The sequence below is a fragment of the Pteropus alecto genome, unplaced genomic scaffold (genome assembly GCF_000325575.1).
Source record: "Pteropus alecto unplaced genomic scaffold, ASM32557v1 scaffold34, whole genome shotgun sequence".
Classification (NCBI taxonomy): domain Eukaryota; kingdom Metazoa; phylum Chordata; class Mammalia; order Chiroptera; family Pteropodidae; genus Pteropus; species Pteropus alecto.
Genome location: NW_006435763.1, coordinates 1,399,281 through 1,410,125, shown reverse-complemented (window position 1 = coordinate 1,410,125; position 10,845 = coordinate 1,399,281). Strand labels below are relative to the sequence as shown.

General features: G+C 51.5%; 1 protein-coding gene across 1 annotated transcript in view; it reads right to left on the bottom strand.

The window, feature by feature from the left end:
- CLEC16A (C-type lectin domain containing 16A) overlaps positions 1-10,845 on the bottom strand; it is a 201,540-nt gene that overhangs the window by 36,183 nt on the left and 154,512 nt on the right. The window lies entirely within an intron of this gene.

The window sequence follows — 10,845 nt, the reverse complement described above, 5'->3', positions numbered from 1 at the left end:
GGGCAGCGCCATCCTCAGGAGCAAATCTGTCACAGCCAGGCAAGTGATGCCCATACCTGGTCACTGACCATGCTGGCCAAGGGTGTGCCTCTGCCCAGCTGCTCTTGGCTTCTGGGGGACCCTAATGGCCCTTGCACTGCTGTCTCCAATTCACTCTCCACCCAGTAGCCACGAAGAGCTCGAACATGAATCAGGTCCAGCACTCCCCAGTTCCAAGCCTCCGAAGGCTGCCCAGAGTTCTGAGGATGGAACCCACACCCCTCGCCCCTAGGTCTACCCCAGTGCCCCCTGCGCGACCTTCTCTCCTATCCCCACTGTTCACTCTTTACATTCTAGCTGCACAGGTCCTCTAGGTGACAGCCCCGCCAGTGGCTCTCTCCCCATTGATGGCTGGCACAGTGGTCACCACATTTTGACGTCAGCCTCCGCCACACGGGCTGTTGGCTGTAGGAGGGCCTGGCATATGGCTACAGGAGGTGCCCAGTACACACTTGCTGGAAGAACATACAATGCCTGAGACGGTGCCTTCTCTAGTGGCTCTAGCAGGGTAGAAGTCCCCTTCCTTGGCAGGACCTAAAAGCGTCAGCTATAATAGCTATAAGTGCGTGCCCTGGGCCAGCTGCTCTGAGAGGAGCTTGAGCCCCTGCCACAAGGCTGGGAGCCTGGCTGGCCACCCTGAGCTGGTGGCCCTGGGCAGACGCTCTAGCCCCTGGCTCCCCATCATCAATGGCCTAACAACACTGGGCCAGCAGGAGACACCCACAGAGCGCTGGCCCAGGGCTAAGTGCCTGCTCTTGTGGGACAGGTCTTATCATTGGCCCCATTTTATAGAAGAGGACACTGAGGGAGGCTCGGGGGCCTTGGAGAACTGCCTGACATCACGCAGTTGTCAATGGGTAGGTGCTGACTTAAAGCCAGATGGGCCGACTCCAGCGTGTGTGCCCCTAACCTCACGGTAACGGTACAGTTTGTGGCACAGTTTAAACAGCATGGTGGTACACAGTTGGTGCCCAAGTGCCCGTAGCTGTTAAGCTGCTCGAGGCCAGCAGCTGAGGGTGGAGTGAAGAGGTCAGAGAGAGGGGTGATGCGCAGGCCGTGGCCTCCAGCAGGCCCGGGCACCATTTTGGGATACGAGAATGCTGCTCTGAGTTGGTGGACATTTCCCTGGGGCATCAGGCTGGAAATCTGGCAAGAAAAGCATGCATATTTCTAAAAATGCCCAAGATTTTATAAATGTCAACTACTTCGAGAACATTCTCCAGGTTATTAAGGGTAGTGCTGGGGATGTTTAGGGAGGCTCGTTCCATCAACACTGACTCTTCCTGTCACACGGCCGTCCCGATGATTTATGGGGACCTGCGTGATCTAAGAGGCTGGAGTGTGCGTGGGACCAAGCATCTGAACCCCAGCTGTCAGCCTGTGAAGTCAACATGCTCAGAAAACCACAACAAAGGGCGGCTTTAACTCAGAAGCTCCACGGAGCCTTTAAGTCAAGTAAGCAGGAAAGGAAAGGGCACTGAGCATGAGATAAACTTTTTCTCAGGAAGCAGCCAGAAGCAGCATTAAAAAGAGCAGAGGTCTGAGACTAAGCTGTCTCTGTCTGTCTGTCTCTCTCCCTCTGTCGACTCTGGGACCCTGGGCAAGTGACTTTACTTTATGGGTCTTGCTTGCCCCAGCTGTGAAAGTGGGATTTTAAAAAATATGTTAATCTCCTTCATTTATGTGAAGGAACTAGCCAGTGCCTAGCACATAGTTGGCATTCAATAAATAAGACTTTTAACCTATTTAAATCTGCAATGCTAGAAATATGCCACTGATGCCATGCACCTTGAATTTTTACCAACTCCCAAATATTTTGGGAAGAGTCACTGCAAATCACAGTCCAAACTTAGTATTTCATATGGTTAAAGCGTTTACTCCCAAAATCATGTTGTGAGGAGGTGGCTTTTTAAGGATTTGAGCTCTGGAGACAGAGTGAAATAATTCATCAGCCCCAATTTGATGGGCTTCAGAACATATTTTTGTGATTACTCTGTGGCTTAAGAAAGCAGGCTGCTTAAGTGTGAAGAGATATCACAAAACAGCCGTTCTCGTCACATTGGGATAATATTGACTTTCGGCCCTTTGGGAATTTGAGATGTTAAAAAAATAATACTGTGTATGTTTTTGGAGAAAAGCACGTTTCTACAAAATGCCATGGCTGGACAACACAAACAAAGGAAGCTGTATTTTAGTCATGAGGTGCTGGCTACAGAGAGAAAAGAATCATAGAAAGTCATAACCTCAGCAGAGATGCCAAGAGGCAGGAGCAGAACCCAGTGGTGGTCCCATTACGCCAAGCTCTGACGTTCTGTCTGGGATGAGAAGTCAAGCCATGGGTGGGCCAGTGCCTAGAGACCCCTGCCAGGCCCTGGGAACCGTTTCAATCATCGCAGCTCCCGAGACCTCCTGGATAGAACAACATCCACAAAGAATGAGGATTTTGCTGGGTCGGAACTTGGGATTGTCAAAATGCCCTTGTATGCTAAATGAACAGACAGCACTCAGAAAAACCGAGGCTCTTTGGTATTATGCCTTGAACTAGCCCTGTGGCATCTCGTTCCATCCCGTTCGCTGGTCACCAAATCCTGCGAGTTCCACAGCCTAGATCTTTCTGGATTCATTTCATAGTTACTTACCTCAGGGAAACCCTTGCACAGAGACACCCATTATTTGTCAAGGATGAAAAATTGGCCACGGTCTACACATCCATCAATGGGGGATTGGCTAAATAAACAGTGATTTGCCCACGTGATGAACTGCTCTGCGGCAGTCAAAAATGAATGAGCATTAAAAAAAAAAAAATCAAAGACATATTGTTGAGTGAAACATTGTTTCATTTAGCTTAAAAAAAAGGGTAAATATAATATTAGAGTACAAGTATAGTATACAATGCCCAGAAAAAGGTATGGCGGATACACACCAGGATGGGGTACGGATGAGACTTTTTCTCATCCGTAAGGAGGGCACTGTGCCACCGACTGCACAGGTCAGAGCCAGGGGAAGGGCCGAGTGTGCCTTGGGTCTTCCTCCTGTCCGCCCCCTTCCCTGCCCTTCTCAATTCCGGACCTGGAACATTCTACTTTTCCTTGGTGCTTTTCCATCTTCTCCAATTGTTCTGCACTAAATGTGCTTGACGTGTGCTAGGAAGTTCAGAGACAAGAACTGGCAGGTGCTGCCTTCTCCGAGGCAGGGGCGGGCACGCACACAGCAGCTGTGCGAGTCACTTGCTTTGGCACACGCGCCCCCCGGGGGGGCCCGCCCGAGCCTGCGGAGCACTGTGAGGCGTGACCAAGGTCCAATGGCGGAATGGAGCTGGGGTTCTGGTCTCTTCCCACGACCAACGCGGGGAGTGTTCCCCGCTCTTTGACACACTGTCGTCACCAGGAGGCTCCGGGGCACGCAGTCACTTCATGAGTCTGAGGTGGGTAACGACCCAAGTGAAGCAACACTCGATTCTCCAGAACTCTCTCCTCCTCCCTGCCTCCGCCCCTGGGACAGGGTCAGGCAGGATGGCTGGGCTGCCTGCCGCAGGTCGCAGTTTGCGAGGGGCGGTGCTCCTCAGACAAGTGCTGGTGTCTCTGCAGGGAAAGCATCTGCTGGGGGCGTGTTCCTGACGAGGAAACCTTGTGGGCCCTGATTTGGGAACGAGGTTCCTTCCTGGAGGGTGTGCTCAATGTCTGCAGGCTCTGTCTCTCTCTCTCTCCGAGGCTGCCCTGGGAGCTCTGAGAAGAGGCCTGGCAGGCAGGGACTCAGCTCAGGAACAGGTCCCCACACCCCTGGCCCAACCACTTGAAGGCTGAGCTCTTAGAGGCAATTAGCACCGAGCTTTGAAAAGAGTTTAAATCCTGTCCAGGCAGGATTTTGAAGTCTCATTTCTGCTTTTTGTTTATGTCAGGCCAGGAACAAATTTGTATGAGGATTTGCCTTTGCATGACCCTGACCTTTAGCCTGGTTTGAAGAGTGTCTTTATGCATCACCGCTTTGCAGGTTTGTTCCTGATCCGACGGAGAGCGAGGACTTAGGGATGTGAGAGTGTGGTATACGAAGATGGGAAAGGGGAAGGCTCTAAGGAGGGTCCCGCCAACCTGTCACACGCGGAGACAGGTGGCAGAGCTGTTACAGGAAGCGGCTCAGCCATCGCCAATGCCAGTCTTGAAGCAAATGGGATTTAGAGGCAGGAAGTGGAGGCCTGGGTCTCAGCCGGCCTCATGTGAGCTCTGCGGCTGGGGTCTGAGACTCGGTTTCTTATCTGCGGGACAGAGCAAGCGATACCAGCTTCCAGTGCTGTCCAGAGGGTACAATCAATGCATACAAAGTACCTGGCACAGGTAACCCTTCCAGTCATACCACAACCGGCACTTTTAGAAATAGATGACTTTTCTGTCCGAAACACGCCTAGGGTTGGCGTCAACAACGTGACTTTGCCCTGATACCAGTAAAACTTCAGGTGGTGAGAATTCTTCTCAGATGTGTCAAAACTGAGTCAGGAATTAAAGGGCATGGTGGTGGAGGCTCAGGGTCTGGCCCGGGCTGACCTGAGTTCAAAGCCCCACGCAGAAGGAAGGTTTTACCATTTTCCTTTTCTGCATGTGAGGACGCAACGGGGTACCAGATACCCCTCTCTCCAGCCCAATACATTTTGCTTATAAAAAGGAAAAAGGCCTCAGGATCAGAACCGAGTTTCTATAAGTCACCCTCCCACGGATGGAGTCTCTGACCAGGGCGTGAGGAGGGGGCATCATGGGGGTGCTGGGGAGACTGGAGGAAGGTGGCAGGTGGGCTGTCCTTTCTGTGTGACTCCAGAGAGGGTATTTTTTTTCACCGTGGGGAGCTGGAAGGAGAGAATTGGCTCCAATTTTATAACTGGAAACAAGAAAAAGAAGAGGCCTAAAATATTAGTTTCTGGGAAACACTGCCACGAGATGACATTAGCACCCAGGGCATTATCCCCAGGGGTGAAGTCAGAGCCGAGGTCTATGAATTAAACATCGATTTCCTCCCCCGGCTTCTTTTTAGATGTCAGTCAGAGGCTTTGTGGTCAGCTCAGCTGGCTCCGGGCACACTCTAGTCTTTGCGTTCCTGCTCGGTTACTCAGCTGCCCAAGCCTGGCTCTGGAACTGCCTTTCTACAGAACTATTAAGTGTTCTGGATAAGTAACTGACAGGGCAGGTTTGCTTGCCTTCAAGAAAGATAACACCTGTAGAAAAAAAAGCTCAGGGACTTTTATGTGTTTGCCTAGAGCCAGATGGTGCCCTGAACCATGTGGCACAAGAAGCTTTAGCAAGCAGTGAGTAGAGCAGAGCTTGGCCACGATGGGATGAAATCTGACTCTGCAGCTGGCTCCCCGAGCCACCACCAACCAGCACAGGTGCCAGACCCAGGCATGAGTGAGACGGTACCACCTCTGCCGTGGGGGTTTACAGTTCAAGACGCGAAACAATTCACCCAGCCCAGTTTCCATCTGCCAGTCCACGTCTCCACCTGTCTTCGACAGTCACTCAGCACCTGCTCACTTACTAAGTGTCAGCAGTCGAGGGCAGGATGTCCAGGGCCCCTAGCGCCTTCCATGCTATGCAGGGCAGTGAGGCAACCAAGGAGACAAATGGGGCAACTTCGGCTCTGAAGGCCATGGGGAAAGGGTTCCTCAAACGTTACATTACCGCATGACCCAGCAATTCCACTCCTAGGGAGAAACCCCAAAGCCCCGAAAACTGGTGTGCAAACAAACACCTCACATGCACACTCACTGCAGCACTATTCACATTCGCCAAAAGGTGGAAACAACCAGTATGGACAACAAGGGGTGAAAGAATGGATGAACTAAACGCGATCCCCCTATACGATGGGATATTATTCAGCCATGAAAAGGAATGAAACTCTGATACCTGCTACGACACGGGGGAAGCCTGAAAAGATGTTGCTAAGTGAAAGAAGCCAGACACAAAAGGCCACGTGTCGTATGCTTTATATGAAATATCCAGAACAGGTAAATCCATAGAGACAGAGAGCAGAGTAGCGGTTGCCAGGGGCTGAGGAAAAGAGGGAGCGAGAATGCCTGTTTAATGGGGATGGGGTTTTACTTAGGGGTGATGAAAATGTTTTGGAACTAGCAGAGGTGACGGTGGCACGAGATTGTGAACGTACCAAATGGCACTGAGTTGTACATTTTCAAACAGTTTTACATTATACGAATTTCACCTCAATTAAAAAAAATAAAAGCCAGCTGCTGCACAGAGAGGGCCGGGGGTGGGGGAGGGGGCCCGAGGAAGGCCCCCGAGGAGGTGTGTGAATAGACTCCCGAGTGCCGAGAAGGAACCAGCCTCGGTGAGGGTTCCAGCCAGTGGGCAGCGAAGGACAGCTGTGCAGAACGGGAGGCGTCTGGCCCCCATGAGGCGCAGACAGGAAGCCGGTGCAGCTGAAATGCTGGGCCGTGCTGTCCGCGAAAGGAGTGAGAGGGGGAGGGAGAGGAGCTGATAGCGGTCAGGGGCCAGGGGCCGGACCACACAGAGGCCAGGCTGCCGGCGACAGGCCATGGAGACGGGCTGGGGACAGGAGGCGTTGGAGGATTTTAAGCAGGGTAGAGAGCAGTGAAGGAGGCCGACTCGGTCCCTGCCACCGGAGCTAAAGGGCTGGTGAGGGGCAGCTGATGATAAACGAGGTGGGAAGGGTTCACTATTTTTGGTCACGTCCTTAAGGCCCCATCAGTGAGGGCCAGTGGGTGTCAACTTGCCTGGCTGTCCCACTCAAATCCCCACTTTCTGTCCCGCTAAACGGCCCTTCTGTTTAGATAAGAATCAGGAAGGGCGCAGGGAGGACCTGAGCGAGAAGGACTGTGGTGTGCTGCCCCCGCCAGCCCCCCGCTAGTTTGGACACCTCCACCCGCCACATGGCAGGTTCTGGCATTCAGCGGCCGCTGCGGGTTGGTGGGATGGGTCCTCGAGGGCACTAACCATGGAGCACTGCACCTCAAAGCCAGGTTCTAGATCCAGTCATGCCGGCCCACCCCAACACATGCGTCACCGCTGACCCCTCCCTCCCAGGCCAGACACACACACAGGCCTCTGCCCTTGTGCAGCTGCGAGTTCTGTGGGGGTGAGGGCCATCAACATAAAACCGGCCAATAAATAGAATTTGTGATTTCTTCCCAGGCCAAATGGAAGAAGAAAAATATACCAAAGTGGCTAGTCGTCTATTAGCCCTGATTTATATTCTACTTTAATATCTCTTCCAAGGAAATGAAAGGTATATTTTCATCAGATATAATCATTTATAGCTTCTAAAGGGGAGACGAACTGCTCTATGACAATTACCTGGGCCTGCAGACAGAACTGGAAGATGTGTCCTGACAGTGCTAGCTCCTCCAGCAGCGACCCGGAGGCAGGTGGCCAGAGCGAGGACTGCACACAGCCTGGGAGCCTGCGACAGTGCAGCCTGTGGCCAGGGACACAGCAGTGCCGCTGGGCTCACAGGCCTGGATAACAGCTGTGGAGGCCGCAGCATCGGAGGCCAACGTGGGCCGTGCTTCCGACGACCCCCTTCGGCTTACTCTGTAGCTTTTGCAAACCTCGGAACGGCGAGGGCGCTGAAATTCAACTGATGCGCAACCAATTCAAGCCTATCAGGAGGGCTGCATGGGCCCTCCTGGGATGCACATCTCACTCACTTTGGCGACAGGAATTAGGCAGAGGAACGCTGCTTATGATCTTCGGGGGGTCTTGGTTCCCTCATGTTCCCTTGTCGAGATGGCACCGACTAACCCACTCCACGTCCAGGGCCCCGGCGATAGTTTCCTCGTGGGAACTGCTTCAAGGCTGCGCTCGTTCTTCATTCAACAACTAGTGAATGAGGCAAGTGCTCGGCGCTAAGGTACAGCGGAGAGCAGGACGGACCAGGTCCTCGTGGAAGTGACATTCTCCACGGGGGAGAGAGACCACCGCCAGGCGCAGATATGTCAGCCAGGTAAGGAAGCCAGGGCCGTGGGGAGAATAAACCAGGCTAGTGTGATGGAGGGAAGGGGTAACCTTCCTGGGGGTGATCAGGAGGTGGCATGCAGACTCAGGCCCGAGCGATTAGCGGGAGGCGGCCACACACAGGTTTGAGGAAGAACACCTGGACGCAAGGGCCCCGAGGCAGGAGAGAGGCCGGCGACTTAGAGCCGTGGTTCTTAAAGCGTGGCCTGGGGAACCCTCGGGGGCTCCCAGGGTCTGAACTACTTTCATAAAAACAAGACAGCATTCTTCCCTTCACTTCCACTTTCCCAGGAGTATTCAGAGGAGGTTTCCAGAGGCCGCAAAATGTAATCTGTCACGACAGACTGAAAGCAGGAGCAGAGAGGAGAATCCTGCCTTCTATTAACAGAGATATTAGATTTGCAAAACTACAAAACATTAATTTTTTTTTGAGAACAGAGTTTTTCATAAAAAACAGGTTATTTTTATTTTTATTTATATGTGATGGGTTTATTTTTTAAAAAAATGAATAAATATTTAAAGCATTTCTCGGTTCTAATTTCTAATCTTGAAATAGCAATAGATAGAATCCACATAAACCAGAGCTCTTAAAGTTCCTCGACACTTTCTTAAAGAGCATAAAGGAGTCCTGAGACCACAGTTTTTGGAAGTGCTGACTAAGAGGAGCGACGGGGCGGGTACGACCGGGGCGCGGGGTGACGTGAGGGGTGGCGTGCGGGGTGGGGCGCAGGGTGGCGTGAGGCTGAGCAGCCGTGTCTAAGAGACCAGCTGGGGCCAATCGCACAATGATCACCCAAGAGCAGAGTGCGAGATCTGGATTTTGTTCTAGGTGCAACTGTAAGCTACTGGAGGATTGCAGGCAGGGGCAAGGGATGATCTGATTTCTGTTCTAGAAAGATCCCCTTGGCTGAAGGGGAAGGAGGGGATTAGCCTGGAAGCCAGAGAATATTGAGGAGGCTGCTGCCACAGTCCAGGGAGTAATGCTGGCGGGCGGGAGGGGGAGAGGCGTGGTCTGTAAGCAGAGCGGGCAGTGGGTGTGGGAGAGGAGAGAATTAGGATGACTCTGAGAGGCTAGGCCGACGACTGAGACGGCCGGGTGAGGACGGTGGGAGCCAGGGAGAGCTCCTCGCCCCGCCTCTGCCGTCATGCCGAGGCTCAATGCTTTCACCTTGCTCTTCGAGTCACATCTCCCACCCAAGCCAAGGCAGGCTGGAAGCCAGACCTCGCTACCCAAGGGCCCAGAGCAGTCGCCCTGCGGGGCACATTTGTGAGAATGTCCCCACCTCGCTCCCACACCAGAGCGACACAGCCAAAGGGTCGATGGCCACCTTCAGACAGCTACCTTTGACTTGCCATAGTCCCAACTGGCCCAACCTCACAGACAGCAACTCTGGGACCAGCAACAGGACACTGGGAATTCCGGCTACGCCAACCCCTCTGTTAGGCAGGCCCAGGCCACTGCAGATTGCCACACTATAGGCCTGGATGACCCTGCAGCTCCCTAGGAAACCCAGGCAGGGTGGGGGAAGCAAGCAATGTCATTGAAAGCCTGTTGCAAACAGAGAGATGATTATGCAGATGCTGAAGAATGTGACATTTGGCTCTGTTTATTTATTTACACTTGCCTTGTTCCAAAAATGATGGAGCGGAAATAAGGCCTGGCCTTTTCTCCTTAACCCATTAGTTTCTGAGCTGCAAGAAGCCCCGATGAGCCTAAAGAAATGATTTCTTAACTAATATAATATCATATGCCAATTAAATCTCAACGAAAACATTACAAAGTGGTACTTATATAAGTATGATAAAATTACGACTGTGCATAAAATAAAAAAGAAGGAAATTTATTTAACCTAGACTCATGGTCATCATTTATATTTACTTAGCGACCTAGAGAATGTTTAACAAAGAATCCCCAGACCCTGGAGCAGGCAGAATCATCTCACGTTGCAGAGCTGAAAACAGAAGCAGTGCTAAGATCAGTCTCATGGCCCAAGTAAGACTGGTTTTAAGAATGGAAACGGGCACAGGCTGTGGGTGGCCGTGTGAACTGGTGCACTTTCTCCAGAGCGCACGCCGGGACTACACACTTCAAGATGGAAGACCTCCCCTTCGGCGCGGCACATCCACAGACATGTGAGATTTGCACAATTACACAAAGATACCCCGAAGGCGTTCATGGCGACACTATAAAAGCTGGAAGTGACCCAAATATCCATCAATACCAAATGTTATAAAGATTTTTTTTTGGTCCATCCGTATGATAAAATGCCAAAGTTAATGAGCACGAAGTTGATTTATATGTGCTAACCTATAATGCTGACTTATCATCAAGTAAAAACGGCCAGGCGCAGAATGACGTACACGGTATAACCCCGGTATGAAAACAGACACACAAAGACCTATGTATGACATACAAAGAAACATTTCTGCAAGGATATGTAAGAAATTATTAGAAGTGGTTACTTCCGGGGCCAAGTAGACTTATTTTTCATTTTATCATGTCCTCTTCGGATTTTTAAATATCACGTGCTTATAGCATATATATTTCGAAAATGAATCGATCGAATCGAAGAATGAAAACAACGCATCGTGGGGTAGAGGGGAAACGAGAACCTTGATTTTGGACAGGTCTTAAGGCTGCATTTCGTTCTTAAACCGATAACTGCTTTTGAAAACACTGGCGATTAAAGTTCGAAACCCTGAACGTGGGGAGGCTAAGTTGCAGGGGACGCTGGGCCAATTTTCTCAAGTTTCATAATCACGAGCAAGGTTCTCTTTCGAGGGATGGGGGGCATATGGATTTACTTAACTCAGATGTGTGAGAACAGGAAGG